Source organism: Sus scrofa, chromosome 10 (assembly GCF_054392235.1).
Source record: "Sus scrofa isolate SSC_HxYL_T2T_F1_AM1 chromosome 10, Sscrofa_HxYL_maternal_Yorkshire_Landrace_v2.0, whole genome shotgun sequence".
NCBI lineage: Eukaryota > Metazoa > Chordata > Mammalia > Artiodactyla > Suidae > Sus > Sus scrofa.
Window position 1 is genome coordinate 3,716,917 of NC_139392.1, and position 20,339 is coordinate 3,737,255.

At 46.8% G+C, this 20,339-nt stretch overlaps 1 protein-coding gene across 4 annotated transcripts in view; it reads left to right on the plus strand.

Annotated features, from left to right (window-relative positions):
• Positions 1-20,339, plus strand: part of LOC102166310 (uncharacterized) — a 671,646-nt gene that overhangs the window by 437,307 nt on the left and 214,000 nt on the right. The gene's annotated exons all lie outside the window — the stretch shown is intronic.

Below are 20,339 nucleotides of genomic sequence, written 5' to 3' on the forward strand. Positions count from 1 at the left end.
TTGTAATGTCACGTAGAATAAGTCGTGAGTTCCTGATGTCAGTTTTCTGGATTAGATAGAAAAAGCGAGTTTGAATTTTCAGAGCTGGAGATTTAAAAGTGTCGGCATCAAGGATGTGATACTTGCAGGCAAATTAATTCTTGCCTTTTTGAAAGGTGCCTGGCATTTTTTCAAAGGGAGTCTCTATAAAAGAGCTCAAGTGCCCTCAAGTGGCCAAAGTCTGAACTACATTTTAGTGAAAATAGCATTTCTGTGAACAAGAGGAATAGGGAGGAAAGAACCCTGGGAGTCCAGGATTTTTACTTCACGGTATTAGGAGCTGCAGTCTGAAAAGCAGGTGTGGATGCCATGAGCTGTGTCTTTTATCTGAAATTGCCTGCAAAAATTGGTGCTGAATTATCTCCATCCGCAGACCTCAGGGCCCCTAGGGATGTCTGTCCCCTTAGAAGGTCCTTATTTTAGGTCATGTTGCCTTGTAACCCGGACTGGCTTCCTCAGACTCACTTCCCATGGGCATGCACAAGGATGATAGCTTCTGAAAAATAATCACATCTTTTTGTACTAGTCTTGATCTGCTTATCATGAGGATGATGCATTGATTTGTCCAACAAATGTTAACTTAGGAGCTATTTTGTGCCAGCATCGCTCTGGCCGTGGGGATTACAGTGGTCAGCTAGACAAGCTCTCTGCCTGCAGGGATGTGTGTGCGGTGTGTGTGGAGAGACGACAAACCAGACCCCCATGCCGCCCAGCCCAGCATCACCCCTTCATGATCAAGAGTCAATGCAGATCATCTGGCTGCTCCGGGTGGGCTGGGGGTGGGGGCCACAAACGTGCAGGTGTGACAGCGTCTTGTGGGTGTGCTGGCGTCTTTGGCAGGATTGTCAGGGATGGGCTGAGGTGCCTGCAGAGGCAAGATATGGAAGGACAACAGTCAGCTGCACGGAGCATAGGGGAAGAATCATCAGGTCGAGAGAGCGAGAGAGACAGAGAGAGAGAGCGAGAGCGAGAGCGCGAGAGCAGGAGGGGACGAGCCGAGCAGGTTTACAGGCGAAGGGGAGACAAGCTGATGGCCAGTGAGGACCATGGCCAGGGGATCAAGAGGAGGTAGCGGGAACCAGCCCTCTCCGCCCGCACTTTACTGGAAGCTCCGTGGGAAGTCCCTGGAGGTTGTTAGCAAGCGGGATGTGGGCGGGTCAGACGGGTCAGGGACGAGAGGTTGGACAGGCCGGAGGAGAAACTGAGGTCCGTGGGGAATGCTGGCCACAGGCCAGGCGACAGGAGATGCTGGTGGTAGAGTTGCAGGTGTAGAGACATGCACGGGTTCCAGAGAAGTATTCGAAGGCGGGTCTTGTCGATGACCTGGGTGAGAGGCTTAACCAGCCCTGAAATATTGGTCTTCAGGCACTGGGAGAGGGTGGCGCAGTTTATTGTGATGGCAGAGAAGCGGAAGTGGGCATGTGAGGTGGGAAAGCGCTTGCTGGGCTTCTTGGCTTTGAGATGCCGGTGGTGGCTGTATGCTCATGTGTCAATGGACACACTCTAGGAATTTAGAGCTCAGAGCAGAATTGGGAATTGGGCTCTCCATGTGGCCCTCCTGATCTAACCATGTGCATTATTGAAAGCCGTGGAAATGAATGAAATTAGCTCTATCTAATTATGAAATTAGCTCTATCTAAGAGGTTAGAAAAACTAACACAAAGAAGCTGACTTGAACCTGGGGAGGTCTAGCTTCCTGAGATCAGGTAGATGCAGTGAAGCCATCAAAGGTGAGTCTGAGGTGAGATACAGGGAAACGCAGTAGGGTCTGGGGTTGCAGAAATAAAGGATGGGGTTTCAGGGGTCCTGGAGGTAAGTGTCATCAGACTGGCTGGGGTGGGAGCTGTGACTGTTTACCTGGAGTTGTTAACTCTCGGCGTTGTCTGCACAGTGCAGGGTTCCCAGAGCTGTTGCTGCTCATGAACTGCTCCTCTAGGAACCCGTGACTCCCTGTGTTTGACTGTCTCTCCAATCTTGGGGGCATAGTTTGCCCTGTGTCCTCATGTCTCTCATGGGTTCTAGAAGAGCTGTTGGTTTTACAGTCTGTTCAGCTTTTGACTTGTGTTAGTTTCCGATACAGCAAAGTGATTCAGTTATCGATATATATAATATATGTATTTTAGATATATATATAAAACATGCATATTCTTTTTCATGTTTTTCTCTCTCTCTCTTTTTTTTTTTTTTTTTTTTTTTTTGCTTTTTAGGGCTACGCCTGTGGCATATGGAAGTTCCCAGTCTAGGGTCTAATCATCAGAGCTACAGCTGCCAGCCACAGCCATAGCCACAGCAACATGGGATCTGAGCCGTATCTGTAACCTTCACCACAGCTCATGGCAATGCCAGATCCCCGACCCCCAAGCGAGACCAGCGATGGAACCTGCACCCTCATGGATACTAATCGGATTCATTTCTGCTGAGCCGCAACGGGAACTCCCTTTACTCATCAAATCTTGATGAAATGTTTAGTCTGTACAAGTCACACTGCCAGGTGCTGGGAGCACTGGTCCACAGTCTGGGGCAGAGGGTCATGTGTGCAAGTAATATCACCTCCTTTGTTGTCTTTATTTATTTTTTTGACAGATGTCTTTCGTCTGCCACTTGTGTGGTGTATTCTTGTCTGCATTCTCCTTAATGTTTTCTTATTATTCTTAATATCATTCATCTTGAAAAAGTGAGCAGTTCTAAAGAATTGCATGAGGTATCAGAGAAAAGGGTGGGCTTGCAGCGTTTTGGTCTTTTTGTCTTTTTAGTGCTGTACCCACAGCATAAGGAGGTTCCTGGGGCCGGGGAGGCTCTGTGAGGTCTAGTATGTTTCTGATTTGCTAAGAGGTGGGGGTGCATGTACACCTGCGTCACGAGCACGTTTGTCCACTTGTGTACACACCGCCAAGCTAGGATCTTTTTTCCTTCTCCAGGTGTCCAGACTGGCACCTGCAGTGCTGCTTTCTACCACATTTTCTTCTCTGTGCTGTCACTTCCTCTGCAGACAGCTTTTTTTATATATTTCCTCTTTCACTTCCGCCTTCCTGGCCACCTCTTAGCAACACAAAGGCATCTCAAGGCTCCTGCTGTCCCTTCCCCATAGGTACCTTGCTCTGCTGACCTGGGACCACTGTTTGCCCCCAAGGTGGGATGTAGCTATGGGGAAAGTGTACTGGACACCCTGCCCGGCTTCTGCCAAGGTCGCGGCCAAAATGGCAATGCCCCGGTCTCATTTCCATTGCCCTTTGAAGCTCTTATGTTTATGAATTTTCATCCAGAGCTATCCTGGAAGATGAGGGGGTCTTTTCTGTTTTTCTCCTTATTTTTGAGTCATTTCTAAGAAAGAGAAGGATGGGGAATCTTTTGCTGTGCCTTCTTTTCCCAAAATTCTCTCAAGAGGCTTGAAAATAATTGAAACAGAGTGAAGAAGCAAAAGACAGAAGGCTCAAAATTGTTGGTAATGGAAAATTAGGATTTAAGATGTAAAAGATCCACAAAAGATGGATGAAGAACAAGGTCCTACTGAAGAGCACAGGGACCTATTCAATACCCTTTAATAACCACGGTGGAAAGAATATGAACAAGAATTATCATATATTCACATACACAGGCGTATATGTACCTGAATCACTTTGCTGTCCAGTGGAAATTAAACAACTTTGTAAATCAAGTATACTTTAATAAAACAGATTTTTTAAGAAGTTTAAGGGGTGAAGTGTTAGATGGTGGCGTGTTCAACTATGCCAGGAGTGTCTGAAGTTGAGTGGAGAAGAGAATAATGGAGATGAGGCAAGAAACCTTCAAGCTGCTGTCTTGATTCAATCATCCATGTGAAAATGGAAGGAAAATGGCAGTAATTGGGGTTGAAGAGATGGCCGTGGATCCCACTGCAGAGTTCTCAGAGAATATGCATTAGTTGGAAGCTCTGGAAGAGAGAGTAAGAGAGCAAACATTTTATGCTGCATCTTAAATGCGAGAAGCTGCATCTCATGATGGTTTAACCAAAAAAGTCCTGAAGGGCAGGCTTGGGGAGCAGCGTCTGTGTGTCTCAGCCAGAACTGCTGGAGTCGGGGGTGGGGATGGACTTGGGGGGACAGCAGGTTGCCCGAGGTGGACCTCTATTGGGAGAGATGGCTTCTCGTCTTCACATAAGTCACATGAGCTGCATCAGTGTCTGGGCTTGTGCCTTGCTAGGTCCTTTTTCACGATACACAGAAACTCTGCTAAAAATCTCTGCAGGAATTTCTCATTTCATTAAATTTTCACAGTTGTATTTTCCCTGCTTCTTAAAGAATGGAGTAGAAAGAAAATACTCTTAAAAGACGGATGGTAGCTGCTGCTGCTTTCTAGCAGAGTTGCTGAAATGATCCTCGGGGTAGATGGTTGCTTTGTTGATGAGAACACTGGGATGGGCTCTGATGGCAGTTTTGCTTGAGGGATGAGGTGCTGGGAGCTGGTTGGGATGCCGCGAGTGGGCGGAAGACAGGCAGGGACTGTCCGACAAGTTAAAGTGAGAGGGGCTTTGAGATCATTTAAGGGACAGGTTCGGAAGGACAGAGAGCCTTAGGAACGCGATGCACGGCAGGGGACTTGGGGTCAGTGTGCACGTGGGTGAGGGTTCCTGCGGCAGAGAAGTGGGAGCAAGGCTCTGGAAACCAGATGTGCTCCACTGAATCTGCACTCGTTTCTTTCCAGTTCATACTTGTATATGGTCACCATCAAGCTCCCGCTGAAAGTGTTGTTGTTGTTGGTTCACAATAGCCTCGTGTTATCTATAATTTGGGGAAAGAAAGGAAGAGTTTTGGTTAGGACTGGACAGGGCTCCGTGTGGCAGGAAACTGGAAAGAACGTGCTTTAAACAGGACGGGAAGTTTCTTTCTCATGTAAAGATTTCTGTACGTATGACTGGGGCACTTCGCTGTACGGCAGAAATTGGCACAACATTGTAAATCAATTATACTATAATTACAAAAAAATTCCAGGGGAGGGCCATCCAGGGTGGCGGTGCCCGTCTTCGCACCACCAGGGACCCCTCCTGGTCTCCATTCAGCCACCCCGAGGCTCTCACCCCAGCAGTCCCCTGTGGTCACTACAGCAGGCAGCATACCTGCATGGGGGGGGGAGGGGGAGGGAGGAGGAAGGGGGGCATGTTTCCTCTTTTGCCGTGAGGCTTCCCCATGGAAGATGCACAGACCACCTGCATTTAGGCAGAACCGCCTGCACAGCTTACTCCCTGGTACTCAGAGACACAGCAGGCTGGGCTTTGAGCTGACGGCAAGTCATCTAGCCGAAAATTAGGGTTCTTCTTCTTTCTTTCTTTCTTCTTTTTTTTTTTTTTTTTATTAAAGTAGCGTTGACTTACAGTGTTTCTTCGGCATCTGTCGTACAGCAGAGCGACCCAGTCACACCCAGTTCCCTGTGCTGTACAGTAGGGCCCCATCGCCCATCCATTCCAAATGTAACAGTTTGCATCCCAAACCCCAGACTCCCCGTCCATCCTACTCCCTCTCCCCCCCTCCCTCCCCCGACCCAGGCAACAAGTCTGAGAGACAAGGTGACCCTGTGGGCTTGGCAGGAGACCAGCACTGGTGTTCTGGCCGAGGAAAGATGAAATCCAGCAGGAGGGATCAGCCAGTCAGCAGGGGACCGCAACTGGGTGGGGTGGGGTTGGGGGGGCAAGGAGCAGCAGAGGCTGCATCATGGGCTGACTCAGAAAAGAAACACCCCCTCTATCCTGCTCTCAGGTTTGCTCAGGACCTTACTGGAGGAGACGCAGAATTGCTACAGCAGGCAGGGTGCCTCAAGCCATCCTTCTTGAATATTCTATTTGACCTCAGTAGGAAAGACCCACACCCACAGGGCAGACAGGTGAATTCTAGTGCAGGAGGTGCCTTCACCTGCTTGGCAGGTTGGGGCAGCTCTGATCTGGCTTCACTCACTGGCTCTCCCCTTACCCACCTCACTCATTCATACCTCTGTTTTCCTTGGATTGGTAAACATAGTGAGTTAGGTATCTTGTAAAAGTATTTCTAAGTGTTCCTGTTGTGGCTCAGCAGTAACTAACCCGACTAGGATCCATGAGGACTCGGGTTAAATCCCTGGCCTTGCTCAGTGGGTTAGGGATCAGGCCTTGCCATGAGCTGTGGTGTGGGTTGCAGACGAAGCTCAGATCCTGTGTCACTGTGGCTGTGGTGCAGCTGCAGCTCTGATTCAGCCCCTAGCCTGCGAACTTCCATATGCTGCCGGTGTGGCCCTAAAAAGCAAAAAAGAAAAAAAAGGGTTTTCTAACAAACATCATCTCTGTCTCTTTCTATTCAACAAATACATGTATGAATTCAGGGTCATTTGTCAAGACCTTGGCTAGTTATGCCAACCTTGACCTATGGACCCAAAGCCAGTTCTCCATTGTCTGTGTCCTGTGTCCGGCTTCCTTGGACTGTCTTGGGAAACCATGGAGCAGCTTCAGAGTCTGTGCTCAGCTCTCTGTAGGACTGAGTTTCCCCAAAGCAGGAGGAAAGCAGAAAACTTATCCAAGCCACTTGGCTTGGACGCCAGAAAGCTCCCTGAGGAGGAAGAGTTTTCCAGCTCAGGGAGCGGGAATCAAAATTGCTGTATGTTGAATGTGGTTGGGTTGCCAGTGCAGGGTCAGTGTCATTGCCAAAGCCCTTAGTCCGACTTTGGCAAGAACCGACTTATAGAATCTGAAAAAAATAAATAAGTAAATAAAGAAGTGGGAAAGGAGAAGAGTAAATGGATTGACAATTTTCATAGCGTCAGGTATATTTGGAATCTCTTAAAGTCAAACCTGAGTCCTAGATATTTTTTCTTAGATGCGTATATCTTGAGAATTTAGGGGACTATAACATTTAAAATTTAGTAACTTAATGTTGAATGTGCTGGAAATCACAATTGCTGGTGAATTTGGCTTCACGAAAGTAAGAATTCTCAAAACTGTTGGTTTTGGAGCCCTTGACACACGGAAACACTGTAAGACATATAAGAAATCTGGTTTGTATATTGATGTTTGTAAGAGTAGACATTCAAATAAAAGTTTACCTGTTTCTATTGATTCATCTGAAAAGCAGTAATAATCTCATCACATGTTAATGTAAGTAACATATTTTAATGAAATAACTAGGTTTTAGAAAAATCAGCCAGAGGCGTGGCAGTGTTTTACATTTCTGCAAATCTCTTCAATATCTGCCAAAAAGTGGATTCCCAGCTTAACATAGCTGCCTCTCTCCCATTCAGTCTTTGGTGATAGGTTGAAGTCAGTAACGAAAATCCAGGTTGCACACATATATGTAGTTGGAAAAGAGAGGAGCATTTAATCGCTTTTATACGTAGTTGTGAAGAACCTTCTTCTTTAGTATTACATCCCAGTGCAGTAAATGGTAGCTTCTTAAAGGCTAATTGTAACGTAAAATCTCAAACCCTACCAGTAAATTTTGCATTACATTAAAATCCATTGATTGGTCTGTCGTGCTATTTGAATGTCATTTTTAACGATGCGTGCTTCTGTCATATGACGCATTGAATATTTGGAAAACCTTATTATGTTGAGTTCTGCAGCTCTTCCAAGTGTTGTTGAATTTCATTATACAATACCAACGATTTTCATTAATGTCGCTACCAATTTTACCAAAAAAGTCTGGAAGTTTTGGAAAGCTGTCAAGCTAATTTGAAGCTTCAGTTGTGTTATCGGCAATAAATACTGTCAGTTGTTTTCCTTAAGCGACACCCTCACGTTGCTCATTTTTGAGAACGTGTCTGACACATATTCAAGTCTGAATAACGGTATTTGTCTGCCACTTGTTCTTTTTCGTAACCATGCTATTTCATGGAAACAGTGGAAGGTTCGGCTCACAACGTAAACAATTTCCCAGATGCCTTTCTTTATGACAACCACCTTACCTTGACATGCGACATACATGCCTTATGTGGCTTTCCGTGTTGTCACATAGCATGTTCAAAAGACACATATGGAGTTCCATATGTGGAACCACATGGTGCAGTGGTTAATGAATTCGACTAGGAACCTTGAGCTTGCGGGTTCGATCCCTGCCCGTGCTCAGTGGGTTAAGGATCTGGCGTTGCCTTGAGCTGTGGTGTAGGTTGCAGACGGCTCGGATCCCACGTTGCTGTGGCTCTGGCGTAGGCTGGCAGCTACAGCTCCTATTTGACCCCTAGCTTGGGAACCTCCATGTGCCACGGGAGCAGCCCAAGAAATGGCAAAAAGACAAAATAAATAAATAAATTAAAAAAAAAAAAGACACGTACTCCAGGGTCCCGATCTAGTAATATTGAGAGTTTTGCTGCCTTATCAGTGACATCCTTAAGTGGAAACAGATGTGGGTGAATGTGAAGACAATGAGGAGCACAGTTTGGGGCCACTGCCTCCGTTCATTCTAAAGGGCCAGCTGCTTAATCCACCATCGTTTTGCGTGTAAAGTGCAAGTGTCAGCACAGTGAAAACGCGACACTTTGAGTCTCATTGTTAAAATGGCTCCGACCTTGCTGGCCTCCTGAGGGGATTGAGGGGACCCTGGGGGTCTGAAGATGACGCTTTGAGACCTGCTGTACTAGATTATTCAGTGATGTGTTTCAGTATCACTTAGTGTGACTTCAGTAGACTTTAGTGGTCCTTTCTCTTTTTGAACTCCTTGAAAATGAATTTTTTTTTTTTTTACACTTTAGAGCCATACCCATGGCTTATGGAATTTCCTGGGCTAGGGGTAGAACAGAGCTGCAGCTGCCGGCCTACACCACAGCCACAGCAATGCAGGATCCGAGCCACCTCTGTGACCCACACCATAGATCCTGGCAACTTAACTCAGTGAGGCCAGGGATCGAACCCACATCCTCATGGATATGAGTTGGGTTTATTACCACTGAGCCACAATGGGAACTCCTCATTTTTGTTTTCTTAATCTTACTTAAATAAGTTGTTGATTGGATAAAATTATATTTTGATGATTAAAAATGTCTCCTGGGGATTAAATTGGTTGACTATTTTCCCTTCTTTGCTAGCCCTCTTCCTTGGAGTCTGTCATTGATGACGCAGCAGAGGGAAGGTGACAGTGTCTCTGTGGTCTGGGTGGGTGAAAGTTGATGGGATCAAAAAAGTTCTGTTAATTTAACCTGCTTTTGAAATTATAGCTTAATATTTATCACATTTTCTTCAATGAGTACTGACTCTTACTCTTTTTGAAAATGTCCTTCAATCAGTCAAGCACTGAAATGATTAAACCTCATGCAGTGAGTGTAGCTGACATCCAGTAGGAACTGCCTTTTGTCCACATGGTCACCTGTGTTTCCCTTTGACCAGCCACAGGGCGGGATTTTACTGGGGTGCCTGCGGGGGTCTCTTTCAGCTGCCTTTGTCTCCCTTTCTTCTCTCCTGGAAACTTCAAGAGCCGTTCCTTCTCCAAATCTGCCAGCCTCTTTCTGACCTCAGGTATGTTTGCACGGCACACTCCAAACAAATGGGTTCTTTCTGCCTGTAGAATATCAGACCCTTTTGTGTTTTTAGATATTAACTAAAAAATGAATATGGGAGCTATTAAAGATTGAAAAGTCAATTCCGTCCCCTCTTCTTCCATCGGTTTTCTTGGAGCTGAGTGGCTCCCTGTACCACATTCTCAGCAGGGCGCCAGCACCTGCACCCTCCCCGAGAGCCCTCTGGCCCTCACTGCCTTTCCCCTTCATGGTGGCTTTTCATGGTCCACCCCCTTAAACATTTTGAGTTGCATATTCAGTTATCTTTCTTTCTTTCTTTTTTTTTTTTTTTTGGTCTACCTCCTACTGAATGGTGTTGCCCTCACATTCATGTGTTGATGCTGTAACGCCCCTTGCGATGGTGTTTGGAGAGGGGGTGCTTTGGGAGACGGTGAGGTTTAGATGAGGCCATAAACGTAAGTCCCCGGAATGGGGGATGCGATTAGTGTCCTCAGAGGAGGAAGAGCGACCCCTGAGCCCTCCTCTCTCCCTCCCTCTCTCTCTCTCTGAGGACACAGAGAGAAGGTAGCTGTCTGCCATCTAAGAAGAGAGTCCTCACGACAGAATTAAATAGGCGAGCCTCCAGAATGCTGAGAAATATTTATATCCTATTGTTTAAGCTGCTTGGTCTATAGCATTTTGTTAGGGCTGCCTGAGCTAAGACACCGTCTACCTGAATAATCCCTCTCCTGGCTCAGTCCAGCTTCCTACTGTTTCCCTGTCCACGCTTGTTTGAGCTGCTGAGAAGATCTTGTGTTTTCCAAATGGTTGGTGACCCCATCCATTCCCTGCCGTGCCATCGACAGGGAGTGGGGCGTGGAGCCCTCCGCACTGGCTCGGGAGACATGGGTGGGCATCTTCATCCTTTCCTCTCTCTTCTTTTTAGTCTTCTGTCTCCATTTCCCTCTCAGGCTCACGGCAGAGAACGGTTTCTTCTTGTTGGAGGGACTGGAAAGAAACACGTAGTGCGGAGAATCTGAGCTCCTGTGTTTGACACATTCTGTGGTCCTGGGCAAACTCTATCTTCTCTGAGGGATTTTTTCTTTTTTCATCTGTGAGTTAGGAAGATATTGTCAAAGTCGCAGAAAGTTCTCAGTGTTAGATGAACGCTGACCACTCTGATTGAGATATAAAACAATCGATCAACGTGGATTACTGAATTCCTGTTAAGAATCAAAACCCCGGGGGGTGGGGGACGTGCAGGGCTGTGGGGTGGAAGGCCTGTGACATTGGATTGATGATCATTATGCAACTACAGATGTGATCAGTTCACTGAGTAGTAACACAAAGAGAGATGTAGTACTAACAAAATGTTATCCATAAAGTAGCATTTTAACCATTTTCTCCAAAAAAAGAAAAACCAAAACCCCACTGTGGGAATCTTCTCAGTTTCCTGCCACTGGACGGTTACATTTGCTCGTTCTTCTGTGTCTCTTCCGTCCACTGCCGTGTCTCGGTCCTTCCCCAGACCCGTTCCTCGGCTGGGCTGGGCCCCCACCAGGCCCTGGTTCTTTCAGCTGCCTCCACGCTCTTCTCCAGCCTCACCTTCGTCCTCCCCACTGGGTCCCTCCCTTCCACCTTTGGACCTAGACAGGCGGCTCGGATATTTTCAAGTAAAGCTGTTGGCTTCTCTCTCCCCGCTGCCGTATTGGGCTCCTTTTCTTCAAACCATCATCCTCCTGCATCTGGCTAAAGGCTCATCACTCAAGAGGCAGCTTCGATGTCGCTTCGTCTAGAAATCAGGCCAGAATCCTGCAGTCTGGTCTAGAGGCCTTTTTATTAATTTTTTTTATTTTTTATATTTTTGTCTTTTTTAGGGCCACACCTGAGGCATGTGGAGGTTCTCAGGCTAGGGGTCGAATTGGGCCTACGCCACAGCCACGGTAACGGCAGATCCCAGCGCATCTGTGACCTACACCACAGCTCACAGCAACTCCATGTCCTTAACCCACTGAGCGAGGCCAGGGTTTGAATCTGCATCCTCATGGATACTAGTCAGATTCGTTTCTGCTGAGCCACGGAGGGAACTTCTAGGTGCCTTTTTAAAATGCCATCCTTGGAGCGCCTGTCATGGCTTAGTGGTTAACGAACCTGACTAGGAACCATGCGGTTACAAGGTTACAGGTTCGATCCCTGGCCTCCCTCAGTGGGTTAAGGATCTGGCGTAGCTGTGAGCTGTGGTGTAGGTTGCAGACGAGGCTCGGATCTGGCGTTGCTGTGGCTGTGGTATAGACTGGCAGCTACAGCTCTGATTCAACCCCTAGCCTGGGAACCTCCATGTGCTGAGGGTGCGGCCCTAAAAAGCAAAAAAAAAAAAAAAAAAAAAAAAAAAAAGCCAAAAAAATAAAATAAAATAGCATCCTTCAGCAAACTGCTCCTCCCTGTCAAGGCACATGTCACGCTGGAATTGCCTCCTTGCCTGTCTGTGTCTCCCCACACACCACAAACTCCCTCAGGGCAAGAAGCCTGTATTGGCCACATTTACTATCGTATCTTCAGTTCTGTGCATAGGCATTCGTTAACCATCTCTTAACTGGATAAAGGGAAGCAGATAAAGCTTAAGGAAAAATAACAAGAGAAGTGGAAAGTCTTAGCTCTGTTTTAAAATCATTATCTTGATTACAGCCCGGCATATGTTATCCTGAAGCTCTGTTACAAATTGTAAGATGTATTTAAACAGTTAAGGAAATAGAGATTTGAGGCGAGAGAGGTCTGATCTTCAGCCTTATGTAGAATAGAATTTAAGAGGAATTAAGTGGTCAGTGCCCTTTGGAACTTGCTGAATTGTTTTCCCATTTTCTGTCTGTTAAGTCAGACTTCATTTCTCCCGGGGTAGTAATGGTGAGAGGCCAGGCATTTGTGTAAAGGCTTTCCTTTCCTTTCTTCCTTCTTTCCTTCCTTCCTTCCTTCCTTCCTTCCTTCCTTCCTTCCTTCCTTCCTTCCATCCTCTCTCTCTCTCTCTCTCTCAATTCACAAATAACGTTCTTGCAATTCCCTGTATTCTGAATGGAACTAACCTCATTAAAAGGAGACTTGGGGTGTTCTGTTCCGAATATATGGAAAGTGTTATAAATCTTAGAGCTTTGAATGAGGCAATCATTTCTTAGATAAGATGCCAAACCCTCTCCTTCCTCTTATTTTGTCGTGGAAATGGGAAGGGCTGCCATCTAGAAGCATCCTGGAGAAGAGAATACTGTTTTAGCTCATCAGATCCTATGAAATCTGTGCTCTCTGAGTTAAATTATATCGTCTGACTCCTGGGACCCAGAAGATACCCTGCGAGCAGTAAAATGTGTTAACGTTCCTTCAGGCGTGGTCTCTGCTTCCTTTCTGAAAATATGCCAGTCACAAAGGGCCCTGATGACTACAATAAAAAAGGCGCTCAGGTTGATAGGTCTATGTCGCCACAAACAGCGAGCTCTCCCTGCTTTTATTCCTGGGACTGGACCTTAATTATTAAGACCTTCCCATCATATCAATCTTCGGCAACCTCAAGGTCAAGGAAAGCTTTTCTTCCCAGGAAGCAGTATTGAGGCTGCCAGTAGAGACAAAGGACCGGACTGCCACAGCGCCTGATCCATACCCATCAGATGCCTCGAGTGAGTGACCTGCCTTTCGGTGATGTGGTTGCAGGTGTTGTCCCGTCCCCACGCTCTGCTAATCCCATGGTCCACCCCTCAAGGCCACAGGTCCTTTCTCCTTCTCTTTAGAATAACTGGAGGAAAAGAGAGATGCCTTTCCCATCACGGCGCCGTGCATGAAAGTGGCACAGGCTAAAATAGTTGAAAAAATTAAAAAAAATTAAAAAAAAAAAAAGGACAATGAGGGCTTTGCAAAGCGGCTCAGGGGAAACGAATCTGACTCGCATCCATGAGGACGCAGATTCGATCCCTGGCCTCGCTCAGTGGGTTAAGGATCTGGCATTGCCGGGAGCTGGGGTGTAGGTCACAGATGCAGCTTGGATCCCGTGTGGCTGTGGCTGTGGTGTAGGCCAGCAGGTACAGCTCCCATTCGACCCCTAGCCTGGGAACCACTATATGCCTCAGGTGCGGTCCTAAAAAGACAAAAGACCAAAAAAATTAATAAAATAATGAAAGGCTTTACAAAAAGAAAAATGCTTGATGCACCAAACATTTTTCTTGTAGGGAAACATAGCTCATACTATGTTTACGCAGAGGTCACTAGGTGATAAACTGCTTGGGGAAAGAGATGCAGAGACGGTTTGCAGTCCGTCAGGTCAAAGCACACGAGAGAACCATGTTAAGACTCTGTATGATGTCACCTTTCTTCGTCGTTCATTTTCTTGATTTTCCTTCTTGGTTTGCATTTACCAAAATGATCATCAGTAAATGGGTAATCAGTATTGACAACGAATGAACGAAGCCTCCATAATTAATTGCATTTGTGTCTCCCTCCCGCTCACCCAGGGCACACCTATCACTTTAGAATTAAGTCAAGGCTAGAACGAGTCAGCCCTGGGACATGCTTTCTACATTGACTGCTTCCCGCCTCTCATGCCACTCAGAGGAAACCCTGGGATTATACTTTTTCTGTTGGAAGGGCCAGAGAAAAATCCAGCATGCTTATCGTGAAAACTGCGGAAGAGCTCCGCAGATGCAAGTTGAGGGGTCTGCGCTGTGATGCTGGCGTCCCCGCGCCCTTCTCAGACCTTAGGCAGCCCTGGGACCGGGCTTTTCTGTGGCCGGTGGGAGAGGCGCATCCCGGGTGTTCACTCGTTTGGCCCTGGATTTAGCTGGACGTGGGTTTCGTTGAACACTGCGGAGAAGACATGGTTTGCAAGGGGCTCCAAGCACCGTTTTGTCTGTAGGCACTGATGCACTTTAGCTGGCAAGTGTTTAATTTCTCACTTAACAAAATGACCACAATGTGGGATCTTAAAATAGAGATTTAAGACTTGTCTCCTTGGGGAGGGATTGGCATCACGCCCACGAAGGCACAGGTGAGATGGCAAGAGCACTTACTGTAAAAAAGCATCTGCTTCCGGGCCCATTAATCCTCTTGCTTATAAAAACTCTCCAGCCCTGAGTGCAAACAGGAAAGGAAGTTGGGGGGAGAGGGGTGCAGAGGGAACCAAGTGAGGGTGGACTCCGGTGGGGAGGGACTGGCCAGGAAGAGGACCCCTGAAAGCCACGTTCGGGCACTCATGTCAGCATCTGCTGGCTGCTGCTGTGTTATCACTCGGCTAGGCCGTGTCCAGTTTGTTCAATCTAATGCGGGTCATAAATGTGAACGCTTTAGGGTCGCTGAGGACATTTCCTAATGAATAGAAGGACCTTAGAAAGGGAAATGACGACAGTGGGTGGAGGAGTGTTCTTCGAATCACCAGACCAAGTAAATGGGATAAGACACAATAGCTTCTTGTTTTTGCCAGAGACTCACTCTGGCTCCTTAGGGAGGCATTCAGTTCTTTTTGTTTCGGTCAACTCTTTATCAGCTGTGTGAATTCTTTGATGAGCAGCCCCAGTGAATATCCTGGGGCCTGGACTTTTTCTAAAGAGCTTAGGGTTCTTGTCTGGGTCATAGAAGAATTCAGCATAATTTGGTTAAGCATATTTCTCTTGCCAGATCTTGTATCTGAAGTTAAGTGTAATGAAACGATGTGTCTGCTTGGTGTCTCTTGAGAGTTGCTTTCATTGTCACCTTTTGATTTTGTTTTAATTTTTTTGTCTTTTTAGGGCTGCACCTGCAGCATATGGAAGTTCCCAGGCTAGGGGTCGAATTGCAGAGGCTACTGGCCTAAGCCACAGCCACAGCAATGCCAGATCGTTTAACCCACCGAAGGAAGCCGGGGACCAAACCCTCTTCCTCATGGATATGAGTTGGATTCGTTACTGCTGAGCCACAGCGGGAACTCCTTCACCTTTGTATTTTAGTGGAATAATACCCATGGCTGCCCTCAGGGGACAAAAGCATGCCACCCATTTCCGCTAAGATGAATCACCCTTTTAAAGCAGATGATGCTGTTTTAAAATCGAAACGCAATCTTGTAGTGTTTATTTTCTCATTTAAATGTTCTCATACAGCGCTTGTTGTCAGCCGACCTTCTAAGTGCTTCACCTACTTCATTTTCACAAAAACTGTATGAGGGAGACAGCATTAGTGTCTCTGCTGTACAGAGGAGGAGACCGAGATCCAGAGACGTTCAGACACACGCCCAAGGTCGCAGAGCTCTCGGGTAGCCTGAACCAGTGCCCCGGAGCCCTGCCCTTCCTCTCTGTGTTCTACCACCGCTGCAGCATTTATAATACGGGTTACAATTACTTAGTGTTGCTGGTCGGCTATGGGGTAAGGTCGAGGAAATTTTGAAAAAATACTCAGGTCAAAAGGAAAAAGAGCAGTGAGCCCTGAAATCCAGTCCTTTTTTTTTTTTTTTTTTTTTTTTGTCTTTTTAGAGCTGCACCTGTGCCATACGGACGTTCCCAGGCTAGGGGTTGAAAGGGAGCTGTTGCACCGGCCTACACCACAGCCACAGCAACACAGGATCCGAGCTGCATCTGAGACCTGCACCACAGCTCACGGCAATGCCGGATCCTTAACCCACTTACCGAGGCCAGAGATTAAACCTGCGTCCTCATGGATGCGAGTCAGGTTCATTTCCCCTGAGCCACAAGGGGAACTCCTTTTTTTTTTTTTTAAACCATACCATATTCAGTTAAAGGCATCTAAGGCAGACATCTGTAAGGCATATGGATTTTCGAGGCTGCAAGGAACAGAGATGTGTTTGGTTACATATGTAATAGGGCTTCTGATGAATGATGGGCAGGAAGTAGCCAGAAAAGCTGCATCTCTAGGTCCTACTTCAGAATACAAGCGCAGTTCTGCCGTCGTGCCTTGGGGAGAAGGGGACCTTGGCTTAGCGTTCAGCATGGCTCTGGTTGGAACCTGGTTCTCTGATGCCACCAGAAACATCGGTCCATCTTCTTTCCTAGGGAGCTTGGCAATTTTATGCCCCAGTCTGTCTCTCTCTCACCTGCCTTTACGCCTGCTGCTGCTGATTGTCTTTGCAAGCTTCCCATTCAGACTCCACAAGCCAGAGGATTTATTTTGGTTGTGTTGTCATCATTTGTTATAAGTGCATTTCTTAGGGATGGAATCCTGTGACAGTCACTTGTGGATGGCTGCCTTCAGGTCTCCAAACAGCTGTGCCCAGCACGACAGCCCATGCTTATGAAATTCCTGGCTCAGTCCCCTGAAGAGAGCTGAAGGCTTTCGACACATTATGTCCAGATCACACCTCCATCTATTCCCCCTAAACCATGTCAGTGCCGTCCGCCTAAAATCGTTTCTCAGTTAAGCCAGATGTCAGCCAATGGATTTCTTATTTAAAATGAAAAAGCAGTGTTTTCTCAACACGTAATTAAGGTAAAAGTGTTAGCTAAGTATTAGATTAGAACACATATTATTCAATGTGTATGCCGTTAAACACACCTGACCAGCTTCCACATCCTTACAGGTCTTTTCTTAAGGAGATTTAAGAATTGAGAGCAGATGTGTCTTTAATGGAAGAACGGCAGGTTTAGTATTGAAGTCAGTTCTTTTAAATAAGCCTTCAGTTATTCCGTTCTCTTGATACTGGGTTCTTTTTATTTGGCTGTTAATAAAAAGAGCAATCACTCTGTAATTTATAGGGTATATGCTGTGCCTTTCACACTTTAAAGACTGTCGGCACAAGGAGTAAGAGATACTAAAGTGAAAGGACTCAGTCCTGTGGACGGATGGGCCTCCTCCTGACTGTGTTATTACCTTGACTTAGTGGTGGCATTTCCTGATGGACCATTCACCCAAGCCTCCCTCCCTCTCCAGAGTCTTTTCTCTCTTGTATTCTCGTGACAGCATCACATGGCAGACCTCTGCACTGATCCCCATTTAGGAAGGAAAATGATCCGATGGGAAAAGAGAAGACGCTAAGATGGGAATAAAAATGAGCTGCGGCAAGCAGAGCTTTCTCAGAAAGCTGAGATGTCCATGCCAGAAGATTGTAAAAATGGTCTTCCTTTTGTTACCATTTGATCTGTTTTGAAATAACAGGTTTTCGCCATTGATTTATTTCTTCTCTCATCTTTCCTTGAGAGTTGTGGAATTCAAGCTCAATATGCCACTTTTTGTTGTTGTTGTTGCAAAGAATCTTACTTTGTATTTGTCGTGGAAAGAAAAATGTCTCCACTACATTTTATGGTACGTGAATGCAAAACTGTATTGTGGTTTCCCACCTGCTCCCTCATCTCCGGAAATGCGAATTGTCTGTTAGACCAAATTCTAGCTGAACTTTGGTTCCCAGTAGCTCTGTGCGACTCCTCAGGGGAACTGTGGTTAAGCCCAGGATGGCAGGTGAAGAACCTGCTACATCAAATATTTATTAAAAATGGAATAAATTGGATTAGGAGTGGGGAGTTTGGCCCTAAACTGTACCCCACTGGGAGGTGAGTCACTCAACCTTCAGTTTCCTCCCTGGAGAAAGGGTTCTACTAGTATTTGCTCTCAGAGGAGGCGGTGAGTTTGAAATATTTAATACCGGCTGTTTGGTACACGGTGCCATTTCTAGGTCATTTGAAAATATGCCTATTGTTTATTAGATAAATATCATTCCCTAAGAAACAGAAACTGTTAGCTAAGTGACATGTGGTCAGGGAGAAGTAGTCTGATAGAGATGACCCCTAGAGCGCTCCTTGGGCTTCCATGTGGCCACGATGCCACATTGGGCTGTCCAGCTCTTGCAGAGGGAAGGGACTGATTAACTCAGGATATCCAGGGTTTGATCATGCAGTTCCCTTGGAGAGCCCAGGGCCGTAATGAGGGAGGGACGCACGTTCATGGATTCTGACTTTTCCTTTTCCCATTTCTGTACAAGGAGTTCACCTTTCTTCTTTTAAAATAACCGTATTTTGGATGTGTCTCCAAATAACGTCAGAGTATTTTGCCAGGTGTTTTTGAACATTGCTGGTGCTCTTCAGCGTTTACGGATAAAATAGCTGATCTCCCCATCCATCCCCAAGTCATGCTCGTCTGTGATTCCAGTGTCCGAAAAAGCATGAAGCGCGGAGAGCCCCTTTTCAACCTTGGCTGTACATCAGCATCCCCTGAGAGACTGAGCATTGGGATGCCGAGGTGTCTCCCCCAACCAGTTACAGCAGGTCTGCGCAGGTGATTCCGATATCCAGCCAACGGTGGGAACCCCTGGTTTGGCAGGAGGGAGAGGTGACTTTGACCTAAGCTGATGGGGATGCCTGTACGGAGGATGCAGGCTCTGGGTAGGATTTGACACATGGGCTGGATTCTGATGGAAAAAAAAATGGAGGCATTTTAGGTGATATATGAAAATTTGTTTCAGAGAATAGGGAGGAGTGAATATAGAGAGAGAGAAAGATGGAGAGGGAGGGAGGGAGTGGGAGGGAGAGAAAGAAGAAAATCAGAAGTAAGCCTGGCATTAAGAATCAGAAATGGAGTTCCCGTCATGGCGCAGTGGTTAACGAATCCAACTAGGAACCACGAGGTTGCGGGTTCGGTCCCTGCCCTTGCTCAGTGGGTTAAGAATCCGGTGTTGCCGTGAGCTGTGGTGTAGGTCACAGATGTGGCTCGGATCCCACGTTGCTGTGGCTCTGGTGTAGGCCGGTGGCTATAGCTCCGATTGGACCCCTAGCCTGGGAACCTCCATATGCCGCAGGAGCGGCCCAAGAAATGGCAAAAAGACAAAAAAAAAAAAAAAAAAAAAAAAAAGGAATCAGAAATGGAGTTCCCATTGCAGCTTGCAGATTAAGAATCCAGCATAGTGTCCGTGAGGATATGGGTTCGATCCCTGGCCTCACTCAGTGGGTAAAGGATCTGGCATGGCTGCAGGCTGCTGTGTGGGCACAAATGCGCCTCAAGCCGGTGTTGCTGTGGCTACAGCTCCACTTCCACCTCTAACCCTGAAGGTCCACATGCGGCAGGTGTGACCCTCAAAAGAAAAACAAAACATCAGAAACAACTTCATGTATCAAGTTCTCTCTGTCACTTACTACAGGTGAAAATTATGTGGCCAAATTACTTAGTCTCTAAGTCTCTGTTTTTTCATCCACTGCTGAAGCTTAATGAAGACTAAATGAGAAATTTTTATATAAAGCACTTCTCTCAATGTTGAGTTATAGAAAGCTCTCAGTCTTTCTTTTCTTTTTCTTTTTCTTTTTTTTTTTTTGTCTTTTTGCTATTTCTAGGGCCACTCCTTCGGCATATGGAGGTTCCCAGGCTAGGGGTCTAATCAAAGCTGTAGCCACCGGCCTACACCACAGCCACAGCAACGCCAGACCTGAGCCACCTCTGCGACCTACACCACAGCTCACGGCAACACCGGATCCTTAACCCACTGAGCAAGGCCAGGGATCGAACCCACAATGTCATGGTTCCCAGTAGGATTTGTTAACCACTGCGCCACGACAGGGACTCCAAAATGTCAGTATTTCTTGAGAAAGAATAATAGTATAAGAATAGTTATAATCGTGGCGCTTCTCAGTCCCTATCACTGAAAGTGAAGGACCGTCACCAGATGGGTGATGGCCGTGGGGTGGCGGGAGGTGGTGGAGGACTTTTAAGGGCACGTCTTCCCTTTTTGTCTGACCTGGGTGCCTGCGTTTTTGAGCCGGGGACCAAAGCCATGCCTGCAGCATGTGGAAGCTCCTGGGCCAGGGACCACAGCCCCAGCCTGAGCCGCTGCAGTGACGACGCCAGAGAGGCTCCTTAAGCTCTGCAGCCCAGGAGACCTCCTGCTGTTGAAGCGGGTCAGGGTTTCTCAGGGGACAGCAGGTGTGGTCTAGCCCTGCTTC